Source organism: Nannobrachium achirus (genome assembly GCF_963921795.1).
Source record: "Nannobrachium achirus genome assembly, chromosome: 7".
NCBI lineage: Eukaryota > Metazoa > Chordata > Actinopteri > Myctophiformes > Myctophidae > Nannobrachium > Nannobrachium achirus.
The window spans coordinates 3752922-3766610 of record NC_137816.1 but is presented as its reverse complement, the minus strand read 5'-3'; the positions used below and the strand labels follow the sequence as shown (position 1 = coordinate 3766610).

General features: G+C 41.9%; 1 long non-coding RNA gene across 1 annotated transcript; it reads left to right on the top strand.

The window, feature by feature from the left end:
* Nucleotides 1-235: 235 nt before the first annotated feature.
* Nucleotides 236-7684, top strand: LOC308288119. Its single transcript, XR_013962172.1, has 4 exons — nucleotides 236-336; nucleotides 2514-2566; nucleotides 3151-3200; nucleotides 4252-7684. It is a non-coding gene; the product is annotated as an uncharacterized lncRNA (long non-coding RNA).
* The last annotated feature ends 6005 nt before the right edge of the window (nucleotides 7685-13689 follow it).

Below are 13689 nucleotides of genomic sequence, written 5' to 3'. Positions count from 1 at the left end.
CACTTGAAAAACCGTTCCAGGCTGCCATATCCAGCCCAAGAAACCGTAGAAACAGGGAAAAAATCAGTCATGTTGCCATACCTTAGCTTTTTCTGAACTGACGCTACTGCAGTACGGGTCTGAGACGGACATTTGGTAGGCCAATCAGAGGCAGGTAAGGGCGGGTCTTTCCCGAAAGTTTTCGTTGTGATTGGCTAATAGTCACTTGGCAGCAAGTTTTTCACACTACAGAAGGCTAAGCGTTAGGTTGTGGTCATTGTTGATGTTGTTCACTTCACAGACGCGAGGAATTACCATGAATTACCTACTTCTCATAACTCTATGTGAATGACTGAGGTATGTAGCCTTTCTATCTATGAGTGTCTGCATGTATTAAAGTAAACACATTTAGTTGTGAAATCTTCACCACAATAGAACAAGGTCAATGGCGTTATTGTTAACATGTTATGATTGCTACAATTTCATACTGGCACAAGGTCAACTAAAAGGAGTTCCTAGTAAGCGTTTTGGCTTATTTGCACAGGAACCACTTTATGTATCTCATATAACATTGAAAGACAGGCAGATAGAAGTGGTGCAGTGGTGATTCAATGTTTGGGGGGTCGCGAATGTCGCTATACAGGTCTATTGATATGCAAATAGTTAGTTTATTTGTTAAACAGTTGTCGAGGTGTGAACTGGGGGGGGGGGGGTGCGAGACCTTCTAGTAGAACACAGTACTTTGCATAGGGCATTATTAAAGGGGCTATCATAATTATCTACCCTGTGCTGTTTGCTACAGGGCTTCTGAATATCAATTCAATTCAAAGGAGCTTTATTGGCATGAGAAAACATACGTTTTTTACACTGCCAAAGCAAGTCAAATAAAAACAGTTGAAAATGGGGAACATCAGACAGTTCTTATATTGTTTAGTTATAGAACTGTAATGGTCCATTGGTGGCCACTGGAACATTTGCTCATGATAATATTTCATTGATGTATTCTCATCAATTAAGAAAATGGATAGAAACCTGAAAGCTACATCACTTTGCATTCTATTATGCCAAGTACTGTGTTCTGTCTGTCTTTCAATGTTATGTGAGCTACATGAAGTGGTTCCTGTGTAATTAAACCAAAAAGCTTACTAAGGTCTCCTTTTAGTTGGCCTTGTACCAATGATTTGTAGTGTCATGAAACTATTTTCCCCTTGTACCCATATATTAGTCTAGTAATTCTAGGAAAAAAATCCACTCAGGTTGGAAAAAAATGTGTTATTTAGTTTCTCAACTGATTCTGACAGGAAATTAGGTCTACTAGCCAGGATAAAAAATCTACCATAATCTGCCCACTGCAAATACCCACAGTGGCCAAATCAAGTTGGGCTCCCATCGACTTTCTATACAGGAGGAAAATACCCAGAAAAAAAATCTGCTTTAAGTAGGATGTGAGGGGTCTAACTAGGGGTTTGTCATGATGCTGAATCCATTGCAAGCATTTGTTTTGCACAAAAAACATTCCTTGGGCTAAAAATGGCCCCAGAAAATGATGGTTTAGTGATTGCAATGGATTCAGCATCATGACAAACCCCTAGTTAGACCCCTCACATCCTACTTAAAGCAGATTTTTTTTCAGGGTATTTTCCTCCTGTATAGAAAGTCGATGGGAGCCCAACTTGATTTGGCCACTGTGGGTATTTCCAGTGAGCAGATTATGGTAGATTTTTTATCCTGGCTAGTAGACCTAATTTCCTGTCAGAATCAGTTGAAAAACTAAATAACACAATTTTTTCCAACCTCAGCTTTATTTTTACTGGACTATATGGAGATCCATGTACTGTATATGGAGACTCAGTTATTCGTCCTTTGATGTCTATGACATTTGACCATGCATGTATGGTCTTATGACCATACATGGAGATCCCTGTCTGTAGAACCAGCCACACAGATATGGGCTGTCTTGGACAGCTGTCTTGGCCATATATGGATTCTGTTAGTGTGGTATGTGGCATCCATATATGGCATTCCCATATGAAGTCCTGTTAGATATGAGCTTAATATTGATGACATCAGGGAACTCCATATATGGGCATAAAGGGATTCTGTTAGTGTGACATCACAGTGAAGCCAGAGCATGATGTCAGAGTGGCAGAGCCTGCATAAACAAGAGTTTCACCTCACTGTTACCTGTAATTGTGTTGTGACAATAAAGTTCATATATTGATTGATTGATTGATTGATTGATTGATTGATTGATTGATTGATTGACTGACTGATTATCTGAGTAAGCGAGAGGGGTTGTAAGGTTGGATCACGCTTTGAAGGTATGGGGTGCCATAACTTTGGTTGCTTGGTAGGCCAGCATCAGTGTTTTGTACTCTGTGCGGGCAGACCTGAACATTTTGGCTGGTTGAAGATCAATCATGCTGCGACATTCTAGATATTTTCAGAGGCTTAAGTGCACATGCCGGAAGGCCAGTGAGGAGAGCGTAAATGTTGATGAGTGTTTTCTTTTCTTCTTTTTTTCCCCCATCCAGTTGGTTGCAGTGAGACACCTGTTCCTCCCAACGATGTTCCTGACACTACCTTCGTAGGTCTTCTTCACTCCAGATTTTATGCCCATACATGGAGATACCTGTCTGTAGAACCAGCCACACAGATATGGGCTGTCTTGGCCGTATGTGGCCGATGTGGCCTAGTCCTGTTAGATATGGGCTTAATATTGATGACACTCCATAGATGGGCATAAAGGGGATTCTGTTAGTGTGACATCACAGTGAAGCGAGAGCCCTGATGTCAGAGTGGCAAACCCATTCTGTCTGTGACAGAGACACTAATACATACATACTGACAAGCTGTGACCGTTCACATACTAATCTGCGACCTACGTTCGCCATGTCCACAGCTAGGCATTTATCCTGTGCTTGTGCTTGTCCTGTACTTACAACATTACCCAACATTGTCATTGTAAGACATTATGATGTCACATGAAGTTTGACCAATCATGGAAAACCACTCTTTGCCCCTCTCTGATGAAGCTTTGGGAATAAAAGCCCCCCTGATTGGCTACTGGCATAAACACAGACAGAGATTTGGATAATTTATAGATTTTATAGAATTGTGCAGATATTACAAAGCATCATGGCTTAATGATCTTTCATTTCATCTTTTAAGGTGTCAAGAAAGGTTCCCAGGTCTTCTCTTGTAAGGAAAGGACAAATCAGGTAAAAGAAATATAGGACCCTCTCTGTCTGTGTCTGTCTGTCTCTCTCTCTCTCTCTCTCTGTCTCTCGCTCTCGCTCTCTCTGTGTGTGTGTGTGTGTGTGTGTGTGTGTGTGTGTGTGTGTGTGTGTGTGTGTGTGTGTGTGTGTGTGTGTGTGTGTGTGTGTGTGTGTGTGTGTGTGTGTGTGTGTGTGTGTGTGTGTGTGTGTGCGCGTGCGCGTGTATGCGTGCGTGCGTGTGTGTATGTTAGAGCTGGGATACCCGACCGAAAACCCGCGGGGCCCGACAAGCCCGACGACAAAGTCCCATGCTGAGGTAAACACGTTTTTGAAGTTTGATTGGAAATGGCGTGCCGCTGAATGGAGCTCCTAGCTTGTGTTCCCACTCCTGTCCCTTGCATTGGATGTTTATTTTTCTGCGCTGTTGTGTGCAGTCGCAGTGCACTGTGCCAGCCTTGTCCGTTCAACACACATCACATCACTCAAGTAAATCCTGGCTTTTATACTTCATCGCGGTGTGTTCCGTGACAAAACTGTCTGATCTACAAGCTCACAACGCCTCGCATCCGCAACACGTTGTGAGCTTGTAGATCTGCTATTTTCCAGGCGCAGAAACCTGCAGCAGTCACTGTGTCAGACGTCCTGTTTAGCGCACGTTATTATTTGTATTATTTAATTATCAACGTAGCCTACTATTTAAACACTTTCAAAAGCCACATTGTCGATTAATATTCATATTAAGGGTAAAATGCAGGCACGCTGAATGTGCTGCACATTAGAATTGCTAGTGAGTGTAAATCAGTGGCTTCCTCAAAGAAAAAGAAATGAGGCGAAAAAGCGCTGGAAACATAAGGTTCGGGCCTCGGCACGGGTCGGACGCATTTTAATGATTAATGCTCAGACGTCGATTCGGGTCGATCGGGCCGATCCCAGCTCTCTCTGTGTGTGTGTGTGTGTGTGTGTGTGTGTGTGTGTGTGTGTGTATACAGTATATATTACACATACACATATACTGTGTATAATGTGCGTTTTTGTAATACTTGTGTACTTACAGGAACGCTTGCCCTGCAACATCATTGACATGGACGTGTGGGATGAAGTGACTTCGACTCACCTGGACAACTGACTGCTGCTTGAGGTTCTCGTGCTTTGTGTCCGGGTGGATTTCAGGCCCCTGGGATCAGTAATGCTATGGAGAGCACTTCTACACTGGACGGCAATGCGAGATTGGACTGAGAGTGGATATGCCCACGGAATGGTTGTTGGGGGGGGTTACAATTTATGATGGAAAGACATGATTGGCAGCTGCCATGTTAGCCCCATATAGAACCTCACCCGTCGCTGCATACTGTTGTGCTCCGAGATGAGGTCCTATAAAGGTACCCCAGCACTGGCCCGGACTGCCACCACGTTGAGTTGGAAAACACTCGTAACAAAATTGTATCCAAAAAGTAAAGGTAGTTCCCAGCTCCCAGACTGTGGTTTTCCATCCCACGGTACATAAAACATGCACCACGCTTATTTAGTGTCATTAAATTCAGATAAGCCCCTGGCGTGGTCTCGCTTGGCCAGACTGTTGCCTAACGCGATTTGCAAATGCTCCCTGGCTACGCGAGACTACAGTACAGTAGTTCCGGTTGAATGGGAAAACATTACAAAACTAACGATTTAATCGGTTGTTTTATGCCGTGGTTCATGTTTTATGTACCCTGGGATAGGAAACCACAGTCTGGGAGCTCTGAACTACCTTTACTTTTTGGATAAAATTTAGTTTTGAGTGTTTTCCAACTCGATGTGGAGGCGGTCCGGGCCATCGCTGCGGCACCTTTATAGGACCTCATCTCGGAGCACAACAGTATGCAGCGACGGGTGAGGTTCTATGTGGATACTGCCATGTATGCTCCTAATGGCCATGGACTGCTGGGTGAAATGACATGCTTGGACTATCATGACTACCATATCTGTATACCTTCATTCATATTTATTTGTGCAAGAGAGCACACAAGTACTGTGATGTGTGTCCTCTGGGGGGGTCACCAGCCCATTCGCCTAAAACGTATTTGCCTCAACACATTTGGTCCTTTTGCCTGGCACTTTCGCCGCGGAGGAGAGTCTTTTCACCGCCGTTGAAGAGCCATTTCGCCTAAATGTTCAAGGGTCCATTTTTTTATCCATTTTGCCTGGCTTAAAATGTTAAAGTTAAGTTGTGTGTCTTTTATGACACGCTATGCAGCGCACTGGCCGGGCTGCCACGCTGTGGGCAGACAGACAGACAGACAGGTACAGACAGACAGACAGGTGCAGACAGTCAGAATTTGGCACAGAGCAGAGGAGAGCGCACTGACCAAAACCAGACACGGAAAGTTTATGCTTGCGGGAGGATCTGCACGCCTCTCACCAGAACAATTTTGCTGCATATCCTTTTTACAAACCTTCTTCACCATAAAGCATACTAGCAGTAGGCCTATGATAGTCTTCCAAATCAAATGCTATGATGTATATCGGGACGTCATGACTCATGGCCTATTTGCGCAGTGCACATATCAATTAATTAATTATTTGGATGCACCTGATTCCATAGCTCTAATCAATTCTGCTGTCAGACTGTACATGTTTGCATATTATCCCTTTGTCATTTAAATATTATAGTGACTGTCACAGGTGTTCCTGTCAAACGGTGACCATTACTCAAGGCTATGTGCTCTATATAGTAATCACATCAATACAGATTAGAGCTATTGGAATCAGGTGCGTCCAAATAATTAATTGATACGTAGCCTACCTATGGGAATTATATGCTTTTCATACGGAAGAATGTGAAGCATTTGCATGGCTCTTATCTCAGTTATGCCCTATGCAGGTGCAGTGCATATTTACGGTAACTGGGGACCCCCCACCCTGACAAGCACTAAAAGTTGAGGCATTACATTTTGTATAACACGGTTCTATTGTGAAAATAGCAGATCTACATGCTCACAACACCTTGCAATGTGAGCATGTAGATCGAGATGACATGCACTTGTTAAATGTATTCTTGCAGCTGTGTGCGTAAATGCGTGAATCGTCTAGAAAGGGTGGGTGAAAACTCTCTCATCCACGGCGAAAGTGCCAGGCGAAAGGACCAAATGCGTTTAGGCGAATACGTTTTAGGCGAATGTGCCTGACACCCTCTTGGGTATGCATGACGGTGTCCTCTCTTGTTTGAATCAGGGACCAGCATCTCTGGCAAAGGTCATCATTAACAGGCAATGAGAGAACAGTGTTCCTGGTGATGTCATTGGCATCGCCAGTGGTGATGCCAGTCATGACGTCTCTACTTCAATCCCAAAGAGGATTTAAACTAGCAGTTGTACCAGGAAAGTTGTACCAGGAAAGGAAGGCTGATAGAGGACTCAATACTAGAGCAATCACTAGAGGGGATTGCGAAGTACCGTACCGGGTAACCGCTTTTGGAAAAAACACCCTTTCAGTGCAGGGATGTTCAATCTGGAATGACCTACCTCTAACAATAAGAGACTGTTTGTCATTTCCATCCTTCAAGTTCAATCTAAAAAAATGGTTAGTTGACAATCAAACCTGTGACCATGTATAGTTCTAAGAGTACAGCTCATGCCATGTACGTATATTTTTAACTATCCTTTTTTAATGTAGGGTACTGTTAGTAATATGTGTTGTTTTGTTGTTTTTTTCTTGGTTCAGGAAAAATAGTATTTGTATGTATGTTCTTAGGCGCCCTCTCCTAATGTAGGGTTACTGTTTGTTGGTATGTATTGTTTTGTCTTCATGTGGGGACTACGGATGAAATTTAGCATTCTTGCTAATTCCGGTTTATTTACATTGCATTCATGTAGTGTTCATTAATATGCATTGTCCCGTCTAAATAAACAAATAAAGTAAAGTAAAGTAAAGGTAGTTTCAGCATTTAGAACAGCAGTTGTACTCGACATTAGTGATGATGTATATGTTTTGTTTTTTCGTTTTGTTTTTTCACCAAGGAAATGTTCAGATTGGGATAGAGCAGTGTTTTTCAACCAGTGGTCCGTGAGGGAGTTCCAGGTGGTCCCAGCTAAATGATGGAGAGTTGGTAACCAAATGGACCCTTATAGAGCTTCTTTAACTCTTGAGAGTGTGAAATGAAACCAAATGGACCCTTATGGACATCAATTACAAGAAGTCTACCTTTACCTGTTATCACCTATGTCAGTGGTTCTCAACCTTTTCAGGCCGTGACCCCCAAAACAATCTAATTTTAACTGCCAGTTAATCACATTTTAACCGCATGACGAGCACTAAGAGTTGAGGCATTACATTTTGTATAGCGCAGTTTCTATTGTTAAAATAGACGATCTACATGCTCACATTGCCTCGCGTTGCGAGGCGTTGTGAGCATGTAGATCTGCTTTTGGGTCTGAGAGGCAAAATCCCATCTAATGCTAATCAACATGCGTGTGTGTGTGTGTGTGTGTGTGTGTGTGTGTGTGTGTGTGTGTGTGTGTGTGTGTGTGTGTGTGTGTGTGTGTGTGTGTGTGTGTGCGTGTGCGTGTGCGTGTGCATCCTCCACACGCGCACCGCACATGCAGATCTCGTGTGTGTGTGCGTGTACTGTACATCCCCCTCCACCCCCCTGTGTCTTGCGATAACTTGTTATGATTTGACACTTTAATAAAATTGAATTGAATTGAATGCAAATGGTTTCCTTTCATGTCTGTTTCTATAGCTGTTTTTGATCTACTCAATGCACTATTTCTCATATAGCCTAGTTTTTATATAGTTAACTACTGTATAGGGGCAAAGATCCATTTTCAGACACCATCTGTCTTCTTTCTATATGCATTGCATTGTACATGTGACAGTGTGGCCATACATTATCTGTTCACTTCAAATTGGAAATTGTGTGTATTTAACAGTTGACTCACTTTAGACTTTTATGTTGTTGAAATTATCAGTTGAGAATTGTCACTTCTGAACACAAAGCATAGTCCATGATTTGTGTAATGGGGAACGATTACATGGGCAAATATAGAACAGTCTGGTACTTTATTTATTATAATGCCTTTAAAACCCAAGAAAATGTGCCATTTCTGAATCTGCATAATTATTACCACACCAAAGATATAAGCTCATATGCATCATAGGCAGTCTTACACAACCATGTCCAACATCCAAGTTCATATCCAATCTCATATCACCACATTACACATACTTTCCATATACTGTATATCCGAGCCATGCAGTTGTCCGAGTATGCAAGTGCACGAACAGGCCTAAAGCATAAACACCACTAGCCCATTGCTGGTGGGCACAGGGTAACCAGACTGTTATTGTACGATTAATTGTTTCTAGGGTAACTTCTGACGTTGTGTGGGTCTATTGGGGTTTCAATTATTATGTCATCATGATGAAACCAAAATGAACTAATGGGTCATGGGGATTTCCGTCAATCCTGTCATGACGTGTCTGTCCGCTGTCTGACCGTCCGTCTGCATGCTGACCACTGATACTAAACAGTGTCACCAATTTGGAGATGACATCACAGCCTGGCCTGGACACAGAACACATATGGGTATACAACGGGTATTGCACAACTGGACATAGATTGTAACTATTCTGCCCAACAGGCAGCGGTCTGGGTTCTCCAACATTACTTCTGAGACTCCTACATTCAGTCCCTCATCACACCCCCGGGCACAGGACTAGTAACATATAAAACCAGCATCTTCACTTCTACAAACACTGGTTAAATGTATTACAAGTAGGAACCAACCTTCAATTTCCCAGAATTGCATCTTTGTAGTTATTACAGTATAATAAACATTGTCAGCAGAACTTATGTGAAATGGGGCCAACGTGGGGTAACATGTCATTAGGTCGACTCCCTTTGGTCCGACCACCTAAACCTCACCTTAACCCTAACCCTAACCTCAATAAAACTAGCAGATGTGACTTATACTTTATTACAGTGCAGCAGTAACAGCCTATCTGACTTTTTATCCTTTTTGAGCAGTGCTACCGCCCCTAAGTCTGGCTTTCTGTGTATGTTTAGCCCCTTTTCCACAGACCCCACTCCACACCACACTGCCCACTTGTGCCAGGTTTTCCACTACAAGGACCTGGGTAGAGTGGTGTGAAAGTGGTACTAAACATGGTACTAAAAAGTATCCAGTCTAGAGTAGGTCTGAGCTAGGCCAAACAGGGCCAAACACTTCATAATGACTGATCACTCACTGACTTTTCATTTAGACCACCAGGATATAGTTGTAACACATGATAATAGATTCTATTGTGTTATAACCACTATTATAATCTATTACAGTGTATTATAATTATCATAGTAATACATTAATACTTTATTGTGTATTATAATCACAGTTATAACACATTATAGTGTATTATAATTTAGGATAGTTGTAATACAAATGTATATTGTATAATAATCACAGTTAAAAGGGTCAATTTGTTTCTTACCGATAGGGGTACTTTTGTGTAATGGAAAATGTAGATATTTTTATGTGGTGCGGTGTGGTGTGGTGTGGTGTAGTGTGGTGTGGTGTGGAGCTAAAGCTGCAGTCGAAAATGGGCTTTAGTGTCGGTATGAGCACATTACTCGATGTATGGCGATAGCTGACATCACAGACAGATATGCAGGTGTCGTGTTTGATACCACCGCTCACTTCGTACCGGGAACTGCCCATAAGTCTGAAAGGTCATTAGTCCTACATTTGTTAGGGTTAGTGTTAGGTTAGGTTAGGTTTAGGGTTATGTTTAGGGTTAGGGTTAGGGTTAGGTTTAGGGCTAGGGTTAGGGTTATGTTTAGGGTTAGGGTTAGGGTTAGAATTCACACCGTTGCGATTTTATCATTTATATACCAATTAAGCTTCATTCATTACACACTGTCATTTAACAAAGTATGACAAATCAGTATTAATGGAGTAAATATGCAAACAGCCTACGCTCTATAGTAGCCTGCCATGTCTACCTGTCCTTGACCAAGGAATGTTCCTTTTGTGGGTGTTAGCATCGCATGCAGAATATCCAGGTTCATATTCATTACTTTCATCTGTAGAGTTACAAAACCCTATCATTAATTATCATGAACTGTGCAAAGATAGTGAGTAGGATTAGGCAGGTGATCTTTTGCAATGTGTGTAAATCATTCTGCAGAGTTTTGCCAAGGAACATTGTGAAAGAGTACATTGTGGAGCCGACTGTGCAAGCATATTTCATATTTCCAGCATATGTTGTGGTGTTCCACTATATAGCATACTGTGATTCTTATTGCTTGACTAGTGGTTGTAAAGCAACTCAAGTTGTGTAATATGAAACGGTTGCCTGAACAGAGCAAGTATTGCCCCATTGTCATTTAATGAATATTTTCATCTGTTCAGTCTCCTATAGGTTACAGTAACAAACACAATATTTTAATAAGCTGCCCTGTACTCTTTTTTTTAAACAATATTTTTATTTGTACATTTTTTGTTACATGTATATTATAGACAATGTACAACAACACGTACACATTTACACACATATCTCCTCTGTATGAATATTACAGGAAATGTACATGCAGAGCCCAGTGTCTTATCCAAACTGCAAGAGATAACCTAGGAACTTTTGGAGCTGCCTTAGAAATCCCACCCTAAAAGGTCTTATCTTCCTGGTTTACCATGCCACCACAACCCTCCAACCCGGCCTTCCTATTTCATTCTGTTTATTAGCAGAAATGCAAGTATGCAAGGCTATGGCTGAGTCGCAATACTGTGGCTCCAACACCAGGCACATGAAAATCCAGCAATGTAGTATGCATTAAGTGTTGCATGTTTCTGATTACAGACCATAATATAATGCATAAGGACTCGTTGAGTGAAAAGTAAAGAAAACATGTTTTTATGCAAGAACACCATGTCATGCTTCTGTTTACGCCTTCTGTCTACATGCTTTTCTAGTGTAATTGTTATAAACCGATTATAAAGATTACCCAATAAGCCAATGCAGAATCATATTTTAATGTTTTCAACACTAATTAAACACAAATTATAGAAATGCATTTTCTATTGTAACTTAATGGTCATTGTAACAGAAATATAACTTCAGATCAGAAGCAACTGTCATTACAATTTTAAACCAGTTATAGTTTAATACATTTTTAGTCAGACGCATGCATAAATTCAATGTCCAGAGGTTTGTATTTGAGTTGGATATACCAATCCATTTATTACATATATCCATAACATACAGTACAACTCACTCTTCAATCATTGCTGTATTGTCAGCAATACCATCTACAAGTAAAAGGCAAGTGAAATTCATTGTGCGCTAAAAACTCTAACAGCAGCTACTGTATGTACAGTGTTAATAATACCACATTCAAATCTGTGTTAAAATAAATAAATAAATAAGCTGCTTAAATATTCTATATCAGTGGTTCTCAAAGTGGTTATCAGGGACTCTCTAGTCCAGGGGTTTTCAAAGTGGGTGACGGGGCACCCTGGGGTGTTGCAACGGCAGTCGCGGGGTGCCGCAAGCTACAGTAATTTGATAATATTTGGAATTTATTTGGACACTTGAATTTTTTTTTTTATCATTTTAAACACAAGTGGCTATTATCTCAACGTTTTCCTCGCAAGTCGCAACATAATCACAAAAATATCATTACTGTCAGGCAGAAACCTCTGTTGCACAAAACTAGTGAAAACAGCCGATCTACAAGCACACAACGCCTCGCATTGTGTGCTTGTAGATCTTAAGTGCTTGTGTGATTGTAGATCTGCTGTTTTCACTAGTTTAGGACATTTTATAGATGATAAATACAAAAGGAACAGTTTTGGACATACAAGGTTTCCACCTTATAATGTAGGGGTGCCTTGGATTAAAAAATATATTTATAGGGTGCCCGGAGACAAAAAGGTTTGGGAACTCCTGCTCTAGCCTAGGTTCTCTAGCCTATGGGGGTCTAAATTGACCGTGACGAGTCTGTAACTTTGACAGCGTACAAATGGAACCAAATGGACCCGTGGGGAATTTCAAAATTTGAGAATCACTGGTCTATATTAAGATCTTAACTACCTGAACAGTGCAAAGCTCAAGTTCAAACTGGAACATTTTGCAAAATGCAAATTTGTGCAAAATGCCAAACATAAGCCAAAGACAAATTCCCACACAGTCTGGGCCTGGCCATATCCACAACTTTCCAACGTCCCATCGTGCATTGCGCAGAAGGCGAGCGGCATTTCCGGCGTCGCAGCCGAGTGTGATCAAGCTCACAACGGTTGCATCTGCGACGTGACGTGAGCTTGTATGTCTGCTGTTAAACGGAAGTGTCCCGCAGATAATGCTACAGTAAAGTCTTGCGGAAACAGGTGGATAGGGTTCAATGTTTGTTCATTTGTCTGATGGCAGCCAAGAAGAACTCCAGAGTCTGTTAGAGCGGCTGTTACTGCTTGCCTCTCAGCGACTGTGATCCGTTCAGCCATTGCCATGGCCTCTTGTATATTCCCTGGAGGGAGGGAAGCTCACCTCCACTGCAGTCACCTTCTGTAGTGCCTTCTGCTGAAGAGCAGTAGATCTTGTGCCGCCTCGCCGTACGGGTGGCAGGACTGGGGTCTATTTAGATATGGTGGAGAAGACCAGAGCTTGCATGGAGATTCAGAGCACAGTGGCAGATGCATCCCAGCTAGCACAGGCGAGACGTCGGATTAGTGAGATCTTTGACGATACTTCGGCTGCCACTTCTGGTTGGTGACACTTGAATGCAGAACAAAAGATAAAGGCTGTATTAGTAACATGTCGATCAACATGAGCATGTATCAACTATTTTCACACTTTCTGCCTAAACATTAGAAATGTGCAGATATACCCTCTATACCAGGGTCTTCAATGTTTTCAGGCCAAGGACCCCTTAGTTAAGAGAGAGATGAAGCAGGGACCCCCACTACCTTATCATAGATTCCATATAGCTTCATTGTTTGACAGCACAATCGTCAGTGTATTTTTGTCAATTTGTGTTTTCAGATATTTAACCACTTGAACCGTCAATACTTAATAAACTTGACCTTTCACTCTGTACTTAGTCTGCTCCTTTTCCCCTCTACACCAAAGATCTTTGCCGAAAATAGCCGATCTACAAGCTCACAACGCCTCGCAGCATGAGGCGTTGTGAGCTTGTAGATCAGCTATTTGTGGCTAAAGTTCTTAGAATAAGGACGCTACGATACAAGTTGATATAAAAAAAGAAGAAAGATTTGGAGGACCCCCTGTAGTAACTCTGAGGACCTCCTGTTGAAGACCCCTGCTCTATACACCTAACGTTTATGTTGGTTTGTTTACTGGGGACTCCACAAAATAATTTGGGGATCCCCCTGGGGGTTCCGACCCCCAGGTTGAGAACCACTGACTTACAGTACCAGCAACAAAGCAGCATGCTAATATGCAATGTGGAAAATCACAATTTAGGTGCCCACTCGTCTAGGTGCCCACGTTCCTAGTGCCCTGCTTG